Source organism: Arvicanthis niloticus, chromosome 4 (genome assembly GCF_011762505.2).
Source record: "Arvicanthis niloticus isolate mArvNil1 chromosome 4, mArvNil1.pat.X, whole genome shotgun sequence".
NCBI classification, from domain to species: Eukaryota; Metazoa; Chordata; class Mammalia; order Rodentia; family Muridae; genus Arvicanthis; species Arvicanthis niloticus.
This window is the reverse complement of record NC_047661.1, coordinates 96,511,870-96,532,348: the sequence shown is the minus strand read 5'-3', so window position 1 is coordinate 96,532,348 and position 20,479 is coordinate 96,511,870. Positions and strand designations below refer to the sequence as shown.

At 34.2% G+C, this 20,479-nt stretch overlaps 1 protein-coding gene across 4 annotated transcripts in view; it reads right to left on the bottom strand.

Moving 5' to 3' along the window:
* The window catches only part of Dpyd (dihydropyrimidine dehydrogenase), an 831,933-nt gene that overhangs the window by 734,177 nt on the left and 77,277 nt on the right, over nt 1-20,479 (bottom strand). The gene's annotated exons all lie outside the window — the stretch shown is intronic.

Genomic DNA, 20,479 nt, shown 5'->3' with positions numbered 1-20,479 from the left:
ATTATTTCTATTCCCATGTCATAAAAACCATGCTGGACTTCAGAAGACTACAGAACTTGGATTATTGATTTCCAATGTACAAGGGTTAATTAATTTCCAACCCACTGGTATGCGATTCATCATTCTTGCCTTTAGTCCTTCATTTTTGTGTAGCTCAAGCTAAGGAAAAGATCATCTTGATGTATAACCAAGTTATTTTATGATGGGAATCTAAAAAAATGTCTAAAATAATTTAAATATAAAAGTCTTTATTTAATAATGCTCAATTTATTATGTTTTCTAGCATTTGGTTAGTACTTTTAGTGGCCCATTTATTAGAAATATTCTTCAAAATTGGCAAAGCCTCTTTTAGCATTTCTCAGTAAGATTTGCAGTTGTGTATTTCACCTTTTAATATGCCATGCCTTTGAGATGACATTTATATAAATTAAGACAGGAAATCACTTCATATGGATATCAATAAAATACAATTTCCCTTAAATACCATCTATCATTGGGAGTCACTTACCCATACTTAAATTTCAGTGCCTACAGAATCTATTTCTCAATAGTATTCTGGTCAATTGATCAATTTTGCCATATATTTGCCAGTACCATAATCTTAGTTATACTTATATTCATGCTATAATAAAGAAATTATTCCTACAAATAAAGATAGAAAAATAACTAAATTGAAAGCAACAAAAATGGTACATGAACAATCCTTCATGATGAAAATTCAAATGGCCAAAAAGTCAAGTTCTTTATAATAATTGAAAAGAAAAAGGAAACCTTAAGCCATAAATAAGTATCACTCTGTATTGGAAGTGTGTAAAATAAAAAATATAAACTGTCCAGTGTCTTTGTTGCAGTATGAAAAGCATTATACTAGTAATAGCCTTCTAAACTGTTACAATCACTTTCCAAAATGGTGGCTGTAGTTTCAACAGCCAACTATTTGCACATGTAAACAGCCTTGCTGTTTTACACCTGAAATAATGTTTAGTGTATTTATCCAAAGTCTCATGAAAGAACATTAATGCTAATGTTCTTCCATATTTCCAACTGTAAAGACAAAAGGTTAAACATTAAGTGACATAATACATTCATACCCTAGAAAACTCCATACTACTAAGAATGAGTGACTATAAATACATTAAGTAACATGGAAGCACCTCAAATTACACTGACAAAGAAGTGACACACAAAAGAAAACATATTCAATGATACCCTCTTTTTGTTTGTTTGTTTGTTTGGTATTTTGTTTGTTTTCCAAATTTGACAAACTTTTCTCAAAGTTAACCTAAACACAAAGGACAGAATATCCAAAAATGCTTGGGAAACAGAGTGAACCTATTAAAATTATACCCCCATGTATACAGTTTTGGTATTCATAGCATAAGCCTACATATGCATATGCATACATATATATACACATATATGTGTGTATATTATATAATATATATGCAAATTGATTCTAAGACCTATGATCAATTCCCTATTGAAAACAAAAGCAAGAGAATTCAATGTGAGGAAGGAAGAAGACTGCAGAAATATCAAGGGAGTCAAGTCAGACTTCCTGACTCACACAGCATTCAAAAATCAGTCAAAATAACCAGAGACCTAAACAAAAGCTAAAATTTAATACATTTCACAGGATCATGTTTTTCTGACTTTGAATCAATCGAAGGTTTTATAAACACAAAGAAAGAAACAGAAACTCATATTTGATAGAAGACTTTTCTCTAGAATATATAACAACTCAATAAGGCAACTTCTGTCTCTTTTTTTGTTAAATGGGCAAACACTTCATAGTATATAGTATCCAAACAAAATACAGAATGGCAATGAAAATTTAAAAAAAAAATGGTGACATAATTATTACTCGGTGGAAGAATGAGATCACTAAACTCAGGGCAATAGCATCAAAGAGCTACATTTTCTCTCAGTCACAACCGGCCCTGTGAACGCAAAGATACTAGCTCATTAGAAAACAATGTGTTGCTGTCTTAGACTGTTAGCATAGGAACCACATGAGTATAATCAAAGTAAAATTAACAGAGTTATATAGCCAGCAATTATATTTTTGTTATAGGGAGATTATAATAAAATACAAAAGATGTTTCCAAATAAAAATGTGTACACAGATTTCCACTGTGTTATTGATAAACATTATCAGTAACTCACACAAAGTAAAAACCAACCCAAAAGTCAGTAAAATGACTAATGGATAATCAATGTGGTATCCCCATACCACAGCCTATTATTGCCTGTAAAGACTGAGGACAACATTGTCAGCTATGGATGAATCACAAAACATTATGTTAAGTGGGGAAATGCCATATATAAATGATAACTTTTTATAATTCCATTTATAAAATACCTAGTCTGGACAATCAATAGGAAGAAGATTAGTGGTTGCCAAGGGCTGTAGAAAGAACGAGGTGGGGTCTGCTAATGGGAATTTGATTTCTTGGAAATAAAGGAAATATCCTGGCATTTGTAGTAATTAGGATGCCACTTGTGAATAGGGTAAAAACTATAGAATTATAATTTAAAGGGTGAACTATATGGTATGTGCAACATATTTCAGCAACAGTTAGATATTAAAAATAGGCAAGGTAACCCGTAGCATTAAAACTATGCAGCCATAGGAGGCCAAAAGGGTCTTTCATGCACTGATAAATTAGCTTCTTGAAAGTTCCCTTAAGTATCTACACAAAATTATAACAATAAAAAGGTTTTAAGTAAGACTGAAAGGGTTCTTTTTCTTGAGGATAGACAGACAGACAGATAGTTACTTTAATTTTGTTTGGTTTGGGGTTGGTTTGTTTGGGGACAGATTCTTACAATCAAAATGAGTCTCAAATAATTACACAACTGAGGATGACTACGGCCCAGATCAAGTTTATGAGATTAATAGAATACAGCAAAGTAGGCATGGGCAATAAAAGATTAATGCAAAACAAAAAAATGATTCAAAAATTCATATATAGACATAAATATGTAAATTTCAATTACTGAAATTTATGTCTGCTCTACATGTTTGATAAAGATTCATGAAACCGAATACTTTAAATTGTTTTAAAACTTTACAATTATTTCCTTGGTTCCTTTACTTTCATGTACCCTAAAAAGATGGAAGGATGAATACTGAGTACTAAAGGGAAATGAAGGTGACTTGTTTGCTACATTTAAGAATTCTAATCTTAACCACTGCCACAAGTGGGACTGGACAGATGGCTCAGTGGATAAGAGACTGGCTAGTCTTCTAGAAGAATTAGATTCAGTTCCCAGGACGCACATGGGCAGTCACAAAATCTGTAACTTCAGTTCTAAGTGCCTATTCTTGCCTTGCATTCACCAGGAATCCTTATGATACAGAGGCATACAAGCAGTCAAAACATCAGAACACATAAAATTGAATCTTTATAAATCAAGAGGGAGTCACACTAGCTACAAAGTTACCGTTCAAAATGCAAACTCAACTACTAGAGTTATAATGTTTGCATTGTATCTTTATTCCATCTATTTGTATTATATGGTGTGGGGAGCAAAACTCAAGATGGCGCCTGGCTGGGTGACAGACGCCCCTGGCGTGTTGGCTCACCATTTCAGGAAGCCTGGGTGGCACGTAGGCTAGGCTTTACTGCGCATGCATTATGCTTATTCATCATTATGTAAGATCGGGCCATGTGACATATGTGCTCAGCACCAATCGAGAATGACTTTGTGGCAGGTTCTGATTGGAGAGGGCACAGAGATTTAAGAGCTGGGAGCTAGAGCTGGGGGGAGGGGGAGCTTTTGCAGTAATTCAAGGTTCCTGAATAAACTGTGTTGGGAAGGAGATCCCCTGTCCATTGTCTTCTGTCTGCTGGTCGGTTCAGGAGGCTACAATATGGATACTATCTTTTCATGACTCTAAACTGACACTGTAATAGTGTTTAAATTTTCATAGTACTCCACTGAATGTGTGTGCAATTACTTATTTGGCTAATTTCTATACTTGTTTGTGTTCTAATACCTATATCAAAACAGGGAAGAAAATAATCAATGTATAGAAACAAGTTAAAGGATTAAAAACTCGTAAGAAAGAAGAAAAGGGGGTCACTGAGATTATTCATTCAAACTAATTTGCTATTGAACTCAAATTATTACTTTCATCTAAAACCCATTCATAGTATGTTGACCACTATCATCAGATGTGGCATCAAGAATGGAAATTCAGGGTTTCTAATTCTCAATCACTCTATTTTTGTTCACTAATTCAAAATTAGTGGAAAGCACTGTCAATGTCCTTTATGATAACATTTTTTTTAAAAACTTCCTTTTCTTTGGAATAACACTATTGTAGCTATTTAGGGTAATTGCTGTTAGATCTAAGGTCTTATTTTTACTTTTCAAACTTTAAATGACTGATTCTTGCTATGAATCCTCCTCTTATTAAATGGATGCCTTCTCAGAGAAGGTTTCTAACCAGACATAGAGACAAATAACTGTGTGTAATTGCCATGGATATTTTTTAAATAAATATCCATACACATATATTTCTTGGTCACATCTATTTATCTCAATCTGTAATTTAACAAAAAAAAAAATCAATTTGTGTGTCTCATGGTGCTTTTGTTCAGTTGATTATTATATTTTATGCAAGCCTTGGAGACTTTGCATTTTTCAACAGAGATTAGCAAAGTTAGTTAGTTACACAGCACTGTACCTAAAGCTCTTTCTTTTAAAAGAATCATCTTACATTTACTTATGGTCTTTAAAACCAGCCATGCTGTAGGAGACATGTAATTTAACTTTGAATAGCATTGTCAAGGTGTGATAGTTGCACTAATGTAATTAAGAGCAAATTTTGAAGATATCAGTTTACCCATTTAAAGTCACTTTCTTCAAATACCAAGAACATCGTGGACTAGAATCTGCCTGTAAACAAATCATAGCACAATGGTTTGGTGCTTATACAGCATCCTAACACAGGTTTGGATTCCAGCAACTTTAGGAGGACTACATTCACCCTGTGTCATTCAGTAATCATACTTGAACCCACCCCTCCAGCATCGCCCTACACTGGAGCATCAAACCTCCACAAGACCAAGGGCCTCCTCTCCCATTGATGTCAGACAAGTCTATTCTCTGCTACTTATGTATCTGTAGCCATGGATCCCTTCCTGTACACTTCTTGGTTGGTGGTCTATTCCCTTGGAGCACTGTGTGGCACGGCCAGCTGATGTTCTTCCTATGGGGTTGCAATCCCACTCAGCACTTCCTATTAATTAGTGATTAATTAGTGATTAATGAGGGATGGTGCAGTCCATAGTGGGTGGTGCCATCCCTGGGCAGGTGGTCCTGGATTCTACAAGAAAGGAGGCCGAACGAGCAGGAGAGCAACTCAGTAAGCCAGGCCTCCTCCATGGCCTCTGCATCTGCTCCTGCCTACAGGTTTCTACCCTTCTTGTGTTCCTTTCTTTACAGCTTACAGCTTTTGATGATGAACTGTTTAATGAAAACTTTTCTTTTCCAAGTTGTTTTTGGTCATGGTGTTTCATAATAGCAATAGTAACCCTGACTAAGACACTTGTTTTCTATAATCAGAATATTTAATTTTAAAGTATGTTCTTAAAAATACTATGTTTTCATGAAAGCATCTTCTATCGTGAGGTAGAATGTGTATCCTAACTTTATTAGGTTGACTACTAGAAAAATAAAGAATGTTTCATGTTTTCTACTCTTAACATGATTAAGGTTCATTATGCTTAACAAAACACAAAGGAAACAAGTAAGATCATAGGCATTTTCAACAATGTATTTTAGGCAAATTTTTCATAACCAGACATAAACAACAAATCCAATACTATTATGTTTCATGTGTAAAACAGAGACTCAAAGCCCACAGGGCTTAGACTCTGTTTTTAAATGCAGTAGGCTCTCACCATATGTAACACACAGCTCAAGAAACCAACACCATCAACTGCTTATCTTCTGCATAAATTTGAGCATCGGAATTCCAATTGGTACTTAGGTACTTATTCCAATAAGGTACTTAGGATCCTTACCATGCTCTCCATCCTTATCACCTCTGATGTCAAGGATTAATCACTACATAAAGATTAGGCCAATGGCCAGCTACCAAAGTCCTACCTCAGCTCTACTCATGTGGACATAGAGCAAAGAAAAATTAAAAGCTTATTTGAAAATGGCAAATATTTTTAAAGAAACTATGTGTTATGTTAATGTAGGGCAATTTCAGAAAACAATGTCAACTGAACACAAGACAGACAGATACTGGTGACTAATTTGCAGAGTCACAAACTTCCTGGAACCTCTGTCAACTCTACCAATATGCAGATTCTTGAATGGATGGATAATAGTTTGCTAAGAAAGTCAAGCAGGGCACTTCTTTCTGTGTGTGCTATATGCTTTACAATGTGGAGAAACAAGGAATCCAACATACACATGTTTAGGCCAAATTAATATCCACAAATATTTTGCAGGCAACAGTCTTTATTTGGGTCTGTGACACCACCATGACAAATATAATGAGCAATTAAAATCCCAAGTGTTCAGATTTTGGCAGCAATTAAAGGAGAAATGGAAACTAAGCATCAAAACCCTGTTTCAGTGGCTTCCTGCCAAATGAATCCCCACGGGTTGAGGGAAGGTCTCAAGTTTCAAGTGTGGTAGATTTTATGGTATATTATAATATTCATCTGTATTAAAGATTAAATAAAATATAATAAAAAATATGTAGAATACTTAAATTAAGTCTGGAGAAAATAGCAAGCATAATGCCCTAGTGCAGAGAAATTTAAATGAGATCACTGAATTACCCTTGCCTGACCTATGCCGAAAAATAAAATCCAGTCAAGCATATCTACTCATTCACATTCTGGAAGGAGGTGGGTTGAAGTAAAGCAAGGAGAGCTAGAAGATTGTGTTACTAAATAAAAACAAGACACTGCTATTTCCAGGAGAATTAATTTTCATTTTTTATGCTTTATTAAATAATCAAAATATCAAAGAAAAACAAAGTGGAGCTAAAATTTATATACAAACAAATCTAAACTTAGTAAATTAGGAATGTAATTTTAATGAATGAAAGGTCACAGACAGTTAATGACATAGCCAGAACTCAAGTCCCAGATGACTAAAAAACTAAAAGCAAAAGGCTTAGTAGCCTTCGGTTGAGAAAAATTTATACTTGAATGTCTACTGCTAGCCAGTGTACCAGGGAGAGAGCTATAAACCTAAGTATGAATTATTTTGACTTGTTCACATACTGAAGATAAAAGAGACAAGAGTCAATTAACCATGTGCCTTTGATCAAAAGTTTTCTAAATTAAGAGCAAATGTGGGAGGAGCTTAAGCCAAAAACTGGCTCTATTCTAGGACATCATCATTGTTGCCTACTGGAGAGGATGTTAAACAGACTATAGAAATCTTCTTCTTAATTTTCTTTAATTCTTATTGTACATATAGTATATGGTGAATTAGACATGGTGCTTACACATATAATCCTAAAATAGGAAAGTTGAGGTGGAAGAATCATGAATTCAAGGACAACTACATACAAAGGTCCACCGGACTCATCTCTGTAACAAGTTCTATTCTAGCTTATCCTGGGCTATACACTGAGACCCTATGGAATATACACCGTGAAAAAAATTAAAGAGAAAGTAGAGAATGGAAGAAAAGAAAGAAGGAAAGGGTAAGGGCATGGGGTGAAGGGAGGAAGAGGGAAAGAACGAAAAGAAATAAATAAAGAAAACCTATAGAAGAAGAAAGAGAGGAGAAATGAGAGGAAAGGGGAGGAGAAAACAACCAGAAATATGTGTTGGTTGCTTGGCTGGAATGATAAGCAATATTCTCCAATTGATCGTAATTCAGTATTGCCCGAAGCACTCATGGAGGTAAACTAATCCAATTCAATATGATATGTGGTGTAAAGTGAGGACACCACATGCGGGGTGAGAGAAGAAGAGTCAGTTGCCAAGAATAGGAATCGGGCCTGGTAATTCCTATCTCGGGAAAACTGCAGCACACTTATGCTCAAGAGGCCTTGAAGAAATTGCCAGGAAGAATGCAAACAATACTGAAGTTGTAATATCGGATTCTTCACCATAAAGTATGAGGACAATCTAAATAAAATGACTCCCTCCCAGATCTCCCAGTGCAAGAACAACATACTTGAAGGCAGTGAACATAATGGATTATGGTAACCTGCTATAAATGTGGGTATGTGTGTATATGAATATATACATATACATGCACATACACATTCACATACACATATATATGTATGTATATTCTGCTGGAGTAATCAGAACCTCTAAGCTTCTAAGGTCTAGGATACTCTATATTATCAGTCAACTATGGGAAAGTGCTTCTGAATAATGTTCTGATCTAATTGTTCCACTCAACTGAAGGCCTTGGACTTGCCTCACTGAAGTTCTACACCAGTTTCCAAGAAATAATCACTCAATTTAGATTCCTTAAAATTCCACATGAGCATCCTGATAGTAGGATATGATTTCCAGTTCTCATCCAGAGATTCATATTTCAATAGATAATTGCTTTTCCCTTCAGTGTGTCTTAACTAGTGTAATTCTTTCAGGAGACATTAAGAGGTAATCATATTTAGCTAATGTCATTTCACTAATGGTGGCCAGCTTACAAGCAGGCCTTCTCTCGGAGAATCTTATGAGTCACAGGGAAATGTAATAATACCATAGAATGGGAGAGGTTGAAGCTTTGCAGATAGGAAATCTGTTTCTGAGTTTCAGTTTTGCAACTAAACTGATTCTGAACTCCACAAAGATGAGTGACCTCTCAATACACACATATTTCCTCATAACATGACAGTGAGTATAGCTGTCACTGTCAGGATTAAACCAAGTTAATAGTGTATGTAAACATATATTCTGAAGGAGAAAGCACTGTTTACATTAATTTTAAACAGAGTCTTTTGTAGCCAAGGCTGGCTTCAAAATCATTGTAGCTGAAAATGATTCTAAATTCCAGATCTTCTTGCTTCTGATTCTCACTGGGGCTGGGATTACAAATGTGCACCAGAATGTCCTTTTTATTAAACCCAGGGCTTCCTGAACAGGAAAGCACTCTACAAACTAAGCTATTTCTCCCATTCTACATATTCTCCATTTTTTTTTAAAGAATGAGATAAGTCTCTTTTGTAGTTTCATAATGTAAATAACAAATATATTTATTTAATTTTAATTGAAATATTTGAAACTTCCACTTCATATTTAGTGTGAATAAAGTGATATTTTAGCACTTCCTTGTGGTAACTAAAATTGTAGTTCGGCTAAAATTCTTACCAGCCAATTATTCATATCTGTATTAATGAGAGGTCAGTAAAAATCAAAATACTAAATTTCTATTGAATTTTAATTTGTTATCCTAAAAAAACACCTACATTTTTCTATAATATAGAAATATGCTTTGAGTTGCATATGCTTTACAAAATTATCAAGCAAAACATATCAAAACATATTGGTGATTTCTATGTGTCATGTATAGCACATCAAAAATTACAACATAGAGTTTTCTTAAATTACATTATTATGTACTCATTCATAATGTCCAGACAATAGAAAAGAGATTTCAAATGTGCCAGGTGAGTGGATTCTGTCTATAAACCTAGTTGTGCCATGTTTTATAGTTAAAACACCTTTAGCCCTGGACTGAGATACAAAGAAACAGTTAGCACTATGGCTTTACCATCCTGGGACCATTTCCTTTCGAAGATCTGAAAATTAGTGACTTCACACAGCTATAACAAGCCCTCTGATGAGAAGTTTAAGATCAGCCCAATGAAATAAAAGAATAAACTTAAGTCTAAGAATTTCAGGATATTCTCAAATGACAAGTCTACTGTACAATTCTGAATTTATTTCTATAAGATTATGGGTTTTTCCAAGAATACACACACACACACACACACACACACACACACACACACACACACATTCTTATTATACCTATATAATAAACTTTTTGGTTTAAAAGCATAATTACCTTTTTTGAAACAGGTTCAGACAGGACACCAATTTACTGTGTAGTCAATAATTGCCTTGAATCATTGACTTTTGTCTCATCATTGCTGAGGTTGGAAGGATGTAAAACTACACCTAGTAGGTAAATCAGTTTGCTCGGTATTAATAAATTCATTACCAGGTTTGTTTCATACACTTGCTGACATATTATTGTGTATAATTGATCTTATCTTGGAGCATGTCACATAAAAAATGAACAGCAAGGATGTGATCAACTTCCATTGAATTGTGTCTTTTGAAATTAAAAAAAAATACTGCTAGTTTCGAACTTACAGAAAATACCACTCTGACATTAATTATTGGCACATAGAAAAATACAGACACACATCATGCTTAGGAGCTTTATCTTCTAAAGTAAGCTATGTGATTTCATCATAATGCTGTCAACTTGAAAGCAGATCGCTGTTCTTATGGGGTGATTTAGTGAGGGGATAGACAGTACTCATCAGATTCTGTGGTGTCTAGGTGGAGAGTAAAATTCTGGAGTTGGAGGCAAGGTGGGACAAAGATGAGCACAACCTTTTGTTACCACTCTGGCTGTGGTGGTGTTTGTCGGCATCTCACAAATAATTTTAGGTGGTTAGTGTTTTCTTACACACAGTATTTATTTTTAGGATGGCCATCCACATAGAACTGTTAAACAACTCTCTCATTTAATGAATTCAATGTGTTTGTTCATACGTTTATTAATGATATGGAAACATTACTCTTGTTATTCAGCAATTAAATTTTAATGTCTGTTTAAATTAGCCCAAATCTATAGAACTACACTTAGCTCATACCACTATGTAATCCTATGCAACATCACACACGGTGGTTAACATGCAAAGCTGGACACCAGGCGAACTCACAGCCATGAATTTAATGTCTTTCCTAGCATTGAAAAGCTGCATTTATTTTGCTTTTATATAAAGAACTAATGATGGATGTCTATCGTTCAAAGCGATCTTTGTCTCTTGTTTGGAAAACATCCCTATGGATCCCACCAAAGTGAATAAATTCAAAGAGAAAGGAGCAATTTAGTAACTTCGGTTTGGAAGTTAAGAAGCTCTAATGTTCCATGAATTTTAAATGTACGTGGTGCACGAGGATGCAATCTAACTAAGCATAACTAAGCATAACTCTGTAAGCAGTAACTAAATTGATAACTGATTTCTGTTCATTAAAAATAGTAACATTTCCCTATTCACAGTTATGGAATTCTTGGAACTAGATAGATAATCAAACAACAAACACAAAAATAAAAGCCCTAATAGTAAGTCTCATCATTATCTTTAAAGGCACATGAATTTTTAGGATGTCAAAAATAGATTAATAGAACCATTGAAGTTCTTACGTAAAGTTAAAATTCAGAAAAGCATTCATTTTTAAGTCATAAAAGAGAAAGTCTTCTAATATTCTTTTGGTTTGGGAAGAATAAAGGCTTTTACTTGACAGCTACATGAGTTTATATCAAAAAGAGAATTTGGCAGGGCTTTCTGAATCCATAACAATTGTCTATTAGTCTGTTTTTAATAATTTTTCTTTGGCATGTAATCCTCTTTAATTAGATTCCACTCTCTGTTGTTTCAAGATTCCATAAACTGGTGTCTTATATACCAGCTGCTGAAGCAGGAGTTACTGTCTAAACGATATTCACAATGAGTATTTAGGAGGTTTACAATTATACCCTTGCTAATAAATTGTGCCATTTCCCCAACAATTTTAAGTGCTAATCTTCAGAAGGCATTTTAAAATTAGCTAAAATTCTGTCAAGAGATTTACAAAAATTGTTAGCATGAAGATAATTATGTCACAGCCCTTGGACTCCATCTCTGATTGTGTGCATAAATCAGAAAATGTCAGCTGTGTTTTCCCTTAATAACTGCCCCTGCAGCAATATATTATAGTCCAAACTCTTATTATAATTTTTGTTTCTCTTTTCTAAATACCAGACAGTTGCTTCAAAAGTTTGGAACTGATTAAATAATTCATATTTCCCAGAATAGTAATTGATTATCAGTTACAAAATTGTAAGTATCAGCATTAAGTGCATCAAAATCGAGTGGATAAACACATTTCCCATTAACTCTATATTAAAGAGCAAAACATGTCAATGTAACAATGTTTTTAAACTATTAATTAGTCAAAAACTCAACAATTCCAAGTAGTATGCAAACTGAAAATTTCAAATAATATTAAAAATACACAGAATTTTTATTTCAAGAACAAAAACACAGAAGCAAAGTTTCCTGAATCCTTTACCAAATATCTTAGCTATTAATGTATACTACCCTATCTATAGAGTAAATAATATCTGCTTTCTTCTGGGAAGAAATTAAATAAAAAAACTATTCTCTCCTTTTACCCCAATAATGATAAAGGACATTTTCTCTGCTCAGACAAAATAGAGAAGAGATAGAATGTTAATTAAAGTTTATTAACTGTGTTGAAAATACAATTTAGTTATCTTTACATTCCACTACCTGCACTAGGAATATTTGTTACCTGCACTAGGAATATTTGTTTGCTAAATTTTTCTTAGACTAGATCATTTTAGAATTAACCGAAAGAACTTGTGTTTACCAGACACCATGACTCTGGATGTAATGGCCATAACCTGGGCTTAGAATTGTGAGCATTGTAGAAGAACTGAGCAACAGCCCAGTTCTCAGGAATACTGTTTCATAAAAGACTTTTGAAATGTCCCATTACAGCAATAATCTATATATTACCATTTTCTACATTACTTGATGTTGTATCCATTCAATGAAATCTTAGCATGGGAAAATTTGTATTCATAAATACCTATAGACTTTATTTTTGATGACATGCCCATTTCTAAAACATTTAATGTGTAAAATAAAAGTCTCTAAAAAATGTGAGTATGCATATATAAATCTGCCTCCATTCTTTCTCTATTACCGTTATTATTTAGGCAAATTTGGAAGTGTGGGTCTCTGAGAAAATTCACTGGAGCCCTCAGAAAGACACTGGAGCACATAGCCCTAAATGAGATGTCTTTATTTAGACAACTACCCACAGTGCTTAGCGAAGAAAAGGCAGAAGGATTCTAAGAACAGGAGATGGTAGATAATGCCAAGGAAACAGTGTTTTCCAAATACAAGAGAACTGCTGTCCATGAGAACTCACAGAGAATGAGACAGTGAGGACAAGTCATTCATGTTCAAACCAAACCAGATCTTAAACTGAGCCGAGAAAGTAGACACAAAGTCCTACCCCTAAAGCCACAAGTCATTTGCGACTGATACCTGTGCACTATTACTTGTATAACTCACCGCAGGTGAGGCATCACACCTAGCATAACTGGGCAACTCTCTTTTATTAATTCAACATATGTGTCACCCGTCAAAATGCCATCAAACATGTGAAACAGAAATACAGTGTATGCCCTCTACAGAGGCCAGGCCTCATGGTGCAGTCAAGGAACTAAGCACAGCCTAAATTTCAAGTTATACTTTGGCCCTACAGCTTTTATCTTTTCCTTTTTCTCCTTTGGTAATTACATTTGCCTGGTAAGAAAGGTTATATTCTATGAAAAGTTTTAAGTTCAAATTATTGTATCTTTAGAAGAATTCTCACGAAAAAATATGAAATCTGCTTAATTTGATATTATGTAGTCAAATGTTCTACTTCTGAGGCATAGCTCCCTAATGTGCTATGTTAAAGCATATTGCAAAGACGTCCTTGTGCAAAGAGTCTTCTCAGTTCAGGAATATCAGTTCATTTTTAGGGGTTAAAAACTGAAATAAAGTAAATTGGTTTAAAGAGCCATTCACCTTAATAAACATATTTGCAAATCTGGCACAATTAAATATTCTTAGAAGTTGGAGTATGATTCATCTTTTAAAATGATAAGGAAAGGGCATATTTATGGTACATGATCCAAATGCTGACATGAAAATGAAATTTGAAAATTAAATGAAGAGAGTTGATTATGTAAATTGCAAGGCTTGGATCATTTACATGTGATGAAAATTACATATCAGTGTGAAACACAAGGGCATTATCAGTCATCATTATTCTTTGAACTGGGCTTTTTTTTTTTTTTATGAAATTATCACAGAACAAAAAGAAAAGATTGACCAAGATACTAGTGACACATTCAAAGCCATCGGAAAACATCAGTGCCTTGACTCATCATCAAAAATCTACTCTGCTCAAACGTGCTGCCCTTTCACTGACTCAGGCCCAAGTGTCTCTTACTGGAGTTTATTGTGATGTACTTTGTAAGCAAGAAACTCTAACGCTTCTGTTTCTCACCTGGGATCAGTGCAAGCTCTGGTGCTGCAAGGGCTGAGGAACAGTCAGTTATCTCATTGATAAAACAAGCAGGGAACATTAGTACCTAACACAAATGAAGGTTCTACATCTGTCAAGAACGTCACAACAACATTCTTCAGTACACAGTGCGGAAGCCACAGGCGGGGAAGAACAAACAAAGACAGGTTATTCTAGAGCATAAGAGAATCTGTATATCATTATAATATCACAGGGAACAATTCTGATACCCATCAAACATGCTACCATTTACATTTAGCTACTTTTAAAAATAGTGGTATCAGGACGAAATGGACCTACACTACAAAAGGATTCACTGTCTGTCTCCAAGACTTTAAACAATGCCTAACCCACACTCAGTGTTCAATGAATGAATAAAATCATATTATACATAAAATAGAAAAATTTTCCATGAATATTAAAATTATACAAAGAAAATACTTCACAGGCATTTTCTTTGCAGACTAAAGATCCAGACATTCTTTAATATGCAGTAATTCAGATATCTTATTATATAGTTGAATAATCCAAATACTTCACTGCATGTAGAAATTTATGTTCCATAATGATTTCCTATTATCACACTTTCACTCTTCTATAGATATCATGGTAAGTTATCATAATTGGCATGGTAATGGTTATCATTATCATGAATAGCTTATATGCTGGCTAAATTCTTAAAGAGCTCAAGCTATGTGCTTCAGATTGCGGAAAACTGTGAACTACTCAAGGGGTCCTTAAGAAAGCCATTGACATCACTTCTGCCATCAATGAAATTATGAAAGTAAAAAAAAAAACAGATATATTGATTTTGTTTAAAAGACCTCCTAAAACAAAAATTCATAACCTCTCGAGGAATTAAAATCTTCACTCTCAGGATATTCTCTAGTTTTAATCTAGTCCCTTGTGTTCACCAGCCTCATGTTCTGTTCTCAGTGGAGTTGTTCGATAAATATTTGTTAAGTCTCGGCTCTCGTTCTGTACTTGGCGAAGATGGAAAGCCGCTACTCATCTTTTTCTTATAAAAACCCTCCATCCTTAAAGACTCTTATTAACTCCACACTCCTTTGTCTTGAGCCTGAACAAGCCAATTCTTTAGAGTTGCTTCATTATTCTGATTGGTCTTAAGTTTCAATTTCTAGATGGATCTTTCTCAGGAAGCCTTTTCACATTGTCAGCACCCCTTCTTAACAGAGATTAAATGTGGATAGCTTATCCTGGACCTTCAGCCATTATTATACATGACCAATCACATATTGACCAATCACATATTGCTACACAGCCTTGTCCTGTGACACTCATCCACACTCTGTATGTGTATGTCCCTGCCTAGGTGTTCTGATGGCTTCTGAAATTTCAACTTACCAGAACACTGAATTCAATAGCAAAAGGTCTTTTATATCAACAAACTCAGTTTTCCTGAAGTAGATTCAGTGGCATTTTATCATGATTTCTCTTCATCTAATATGATTACAAATAAACTGAATATAATTTTAAGGCAAAGCCTAACAGTGAAAAATACCATCTGGCATTAGATGCTGCCTTTGAATAACTCCATTGTCTGGCTCACACTTATTGTCTCTGGAGCCTACTGAAGAATTCCCAACAAATATTATGATATTGGCTTCATGAGAACTTTTATTTTTTGGACAAGTCAGAAATGCAAACTTTATTTTTTTTAAAGTGCTTATCAAGAATATGACTGTGCAGAGCTTATTTTGATATAATAACAAGATTAAATGATTGCTATGTTGCTTTTCCTAAGAAGTTGGGTATTGATTTTTTCACTGAGTTAGCAATAGCAAAACAGAAACTCTGCAATTTATTTGTGTATATATACACAATTTGAATATATTTTCTGTGAACAATTTTACCAGAAAAAAATTAAAGTATTCATTAGAAGGCTGAAGACTTAGCTCAGCAGTACAGCAATTACCCAGGATGCATAAGACCTGGAATTCAACCCCCAACTCTGTTTTTAAAGTACTTTTATAGTGAATTATAAATATTTTGACCATCTGTACTCATAAAGCTCACACATTAATGAATAAGATAGAAATGATCCAAAGTATCCTTTTAATACTTGATTTGAAAGATGGCCTAGCTGGGAATGTGGCTCAGTGAGGGGATGTGAGTCTTATCTTGTATGAGCCTCTGAATTCTGTCCACATCACTACAAATAAAATATGCTAAATATAATCTAAATGCTTCAAACATGTGCATTTAACATGATCTGATAGCTTCAGACATCCATATATAGCAAAAAAAGAAAGAAAGAAAGAAAAAGAAAGAAAAAAAGAAAGAAAGAAAGAAAGAAAGAAAGAAAGAAAGGAAAAAAAAAGAAAATTGATGACAGAAGGAGACATGGGATCTTTTACAATCAGGATGCCCAAAAAGCCTTTTCAGGGTGATGATAGATAAAAATTAATGTCCGGACATGAAAGAATGAACCCTAAAGCCTAAAAAGTACATAGCAATAGACCTTCTAAAACAGAAAGGTACCAATCACTCGATCTTTAGAATGCTGTGATATAATTAAAATCCTACTTTGTCTCTTATCCCTATTTCCTGACACGAGAATGCTAAAAGCCTAAAATTTCTGAGTTAAAGTGACTTTTTATGTGTTAGGGATTGTCAGGCCTTCAGGCTCCTCAGAATAGGGTCCAGGTACCAGAAGAATTAACTATGAAATTAAAGAGTTAGGACTCTGAAATTTACTGCCTTAATCTCCCCAGATGAAAGGTTTAGCTAATTATGAAGGACTTGCAATTTAATCAATAACATGTACCTAATAAAACTACCATAAAAGTTCAAAAGTTTCGAGATCCATGGAGGTACTAGAAAGGTATAGTATACAGACAGGGAATATATAGTATACAGACAGACAGGGAATAGAATATCTTCATCCCTTTGTCAAGGTCTGATTCTTCACATCTCTACTATTGGTTGTTGAATTGAACTTTCTTATAAACGCTTGTCATCTATAAGTAAACTGTATCCATGAGTTCTATGTTTCCTAACAAACACATTTCCCAATATTTCTGAGGAACGCTGAGTTTAGGGAGCAATCCTTCTGTTTACCTGGTCATAGTCCAGCCTGAGCTAAGTTCAGGTTATCATTCAGGACATTTTCTGCTGCACTGCAATTTGGGGGCCCTTTTTTTGACTTTATAGATGTTAGCAGAAAGAACAATGTCAGAATAAACAAAATCCCAGATGCACAAATAAAATTTTCAGAGGTCTAATGTGTAAGTCAAGGACTAAACTTAGTAAACCTAGACAGTATAATATATTTTAAAAGATTTATCTTATGTTTTTAATTGTGGGTTTCTTGGGGGATAAGTATGTCTGTCTGAAGAGGTCAGGAGAAGGCATTAGATCCTCTGGAGCTATAGTAACAGGCTACTTTGAGCCACCCAAGATAGCACAAAACTCTGATCCTCTCCTAGAGCATCCAAGTTCTTAATTACTGAGACATCTAACCAAACAAGTAGATATTTTTCATTTTAATGATGTGGCTCTTTTGTGACACAAAAAGAAATTATGTGACATGGAAGGTTTAACCTGCCTTATTGTAGTAGCTGCAATATTATCTGTATGTATCTCATGGCGTTACCTTAAATACATTCAAAAATTTGTTTAATAAAAGATAGAAGAAAAGGGCAGCATCTATGGATGTTCCCGGAGATTCTATAGGAAAAGACTACAAAAGTAAATTTCTAGTATCAAAGAACTTGGAAATTATAAGAAAATAATACAAAAGGGATAAAATGAGAGATTTCTGAAAAATGCTGCCACAAGAAATTAATATTTTAATCTGTGTATAAATAACACAATAAAGATGAGAGTAGAATGTATCAGCAGTTAATTATAGCTATTCATCCACATATTACAAACACTATTGATCTCTGACATATCAATCTTATAACTAAATGATTACTAGAATCTCAAACTATGGTGTTAAATGTATTTAAAAATAGAACCTTATTTTTTTCTAAAACTAAGGTGGCTTTCCTTCTAAGAACAACAAATATCTATGATTGCTATAGTCTAAGAATTCAATTTCTTCAAAATATCACCAGATCTCTTCCCCTTTGTTTTATTTCTTGAATACAAGGAAGATAGAATTAAATGAAGAATAAACATGTTACAAATGTATGGAAATGTAACATGACATCCTCACAATTTGTATGAATCTTAATGAAGTTATTTTATTTGCTTGAAGTTTCAGGCTACCAAAAGAATAGCTGAAACAATAGCAGATTTCAAATGCAAATGTGTTCTTATAACGAAAGAAGCAGTTGTCAATCATGAAGGCATGTACCCTTTCCAGGTGGAATGCAAGGCTCAGATGGGTTTGACTCTTTATTGAGTAGGATACACTTGAAGAAACAGAAACATTCAATTACATTAAAAACTAGTATCAAATGTCTGTACAAATAAACTATAGTGTACAATTTTTTTTCATCATGAGATGGAAATATTCCAGCAATTCCAATCTATAGACATGGTAAGAGACAGTAGGGGTTAAGACTGAACTCAGATGCAAAATCAAAAAAAAATCAAATAAACATAAGTGCAAAATAGTGAAAGTTCTCAACTGAGAGAACTGTAAACTCTAAAAAATCAAACAAAGGCTAACTATTTTCTGCACAGCATCCCTCTCTGCACAAATGAGAAGATTTGAAATTCAGAAATGGTGCAACTAAGAGAAAGACACAGGACAGTTTTATGTTGTAAAATGGTAAGATCCACCTCCGCCCCAAAAGGATTAAGAAAACTACAGTAGAAAATGGCATTTAAAAATAGAAAAACAAGGCTGGAGAGATACCTCAGAGGTTAAGAGCACTGGTTGCTCTTCATGAGGTCCTGAGTTCAATTCCCAGCAACCATGTGGTGGCTCACAACCATCGATAATGAAACCTCATGTCCTCCTCTGGCCTTCAGGCATACATGCAGGCAGAATGCTGTATACATAATAAATAAATCTTTAAAATAAAATAGAAAAAATAATGCTCAACAACAACGAACATTTTAACAGGGTTCTTTAATTAAAAATGAAAAAAAATTACATTTCTTATGTGAACAGTGTCATTTTAGAAGAGCCAAGAGGTTGAACTACTATATACAATTATATTGTGTGAAAATAACTTTTTCTCTTGTGTGTTTATCACATGTGAATATCAGACACTATTAAAATGTTTAAAGTGTGTGTGCGTGTGCGTGTGTGTGTGTGTATGAAGTAGTATTTTTTAAGACAGGGTCTCTTGTAACCCAGGGTGGTTTCAATACTACTGTAGTCCTCATCCTCCGGCTTCTTCCTTTCAAGTACTGGGATTATAGTCATGAGATACCTGCCAACACTGTCTAGCTTATGTGATATTAGCGGTTAAACCCAGGATTTCATCATGCTAAACATAGACTAGCAACTGAGATAGTTCCCCAGGTATAACAAAAGTATTGTTAAAATATGAATATATGGATATATTGAATGGCTAACTTCTTAAAATATGGTTAGATATAAATCAGTGCTATGTCATACAAAAACTAAGACTGAATAATTTGGCAAGTAGAATATCTCTCTGTATGGCACCATTAATTAACATTGTATCATATTTTAGCGGTATCTCAAAGGACAAGCAAAGTTTTCCAAATAAAACAAGCAAAGAGTGAGAATGGCTTTTTCTGCAATATAAAGAGAGTAGGTATCACACGACTCCTGGCATTTGAAATGGTTGCAATTTCAGTTTGCTTTAGGTTGGAACTCATAAGTAAAGGTTAGCTATTAGAAAGAACAGTTTTATAATCTGAAGGGGGCAATCGTAGCTGTGCAAATTATCACCTTTATATATCATAGTGGTGCAGAATTTTTTAAGAAAAAAATCCCACTTAGAAAACACCTAAGACCTCGATCAGAGTCAGCTGTTCTGCCTCATAGCGACATGGATTGTGGTAATAAAGAAATCCATGCATGAGAACATACACGATCAGACACAAGGATCCATAACTAAATTATCCAGTCTTGGTATCATTTAATTAACTCAGAAGTGACAGAAGAGTGACACATCATCTGAGGTGACCAAAGATGAGAAAACTAAGGCAAATGCTGTATAATCTCATTTTTAAATAAAAGAGCAGACAGA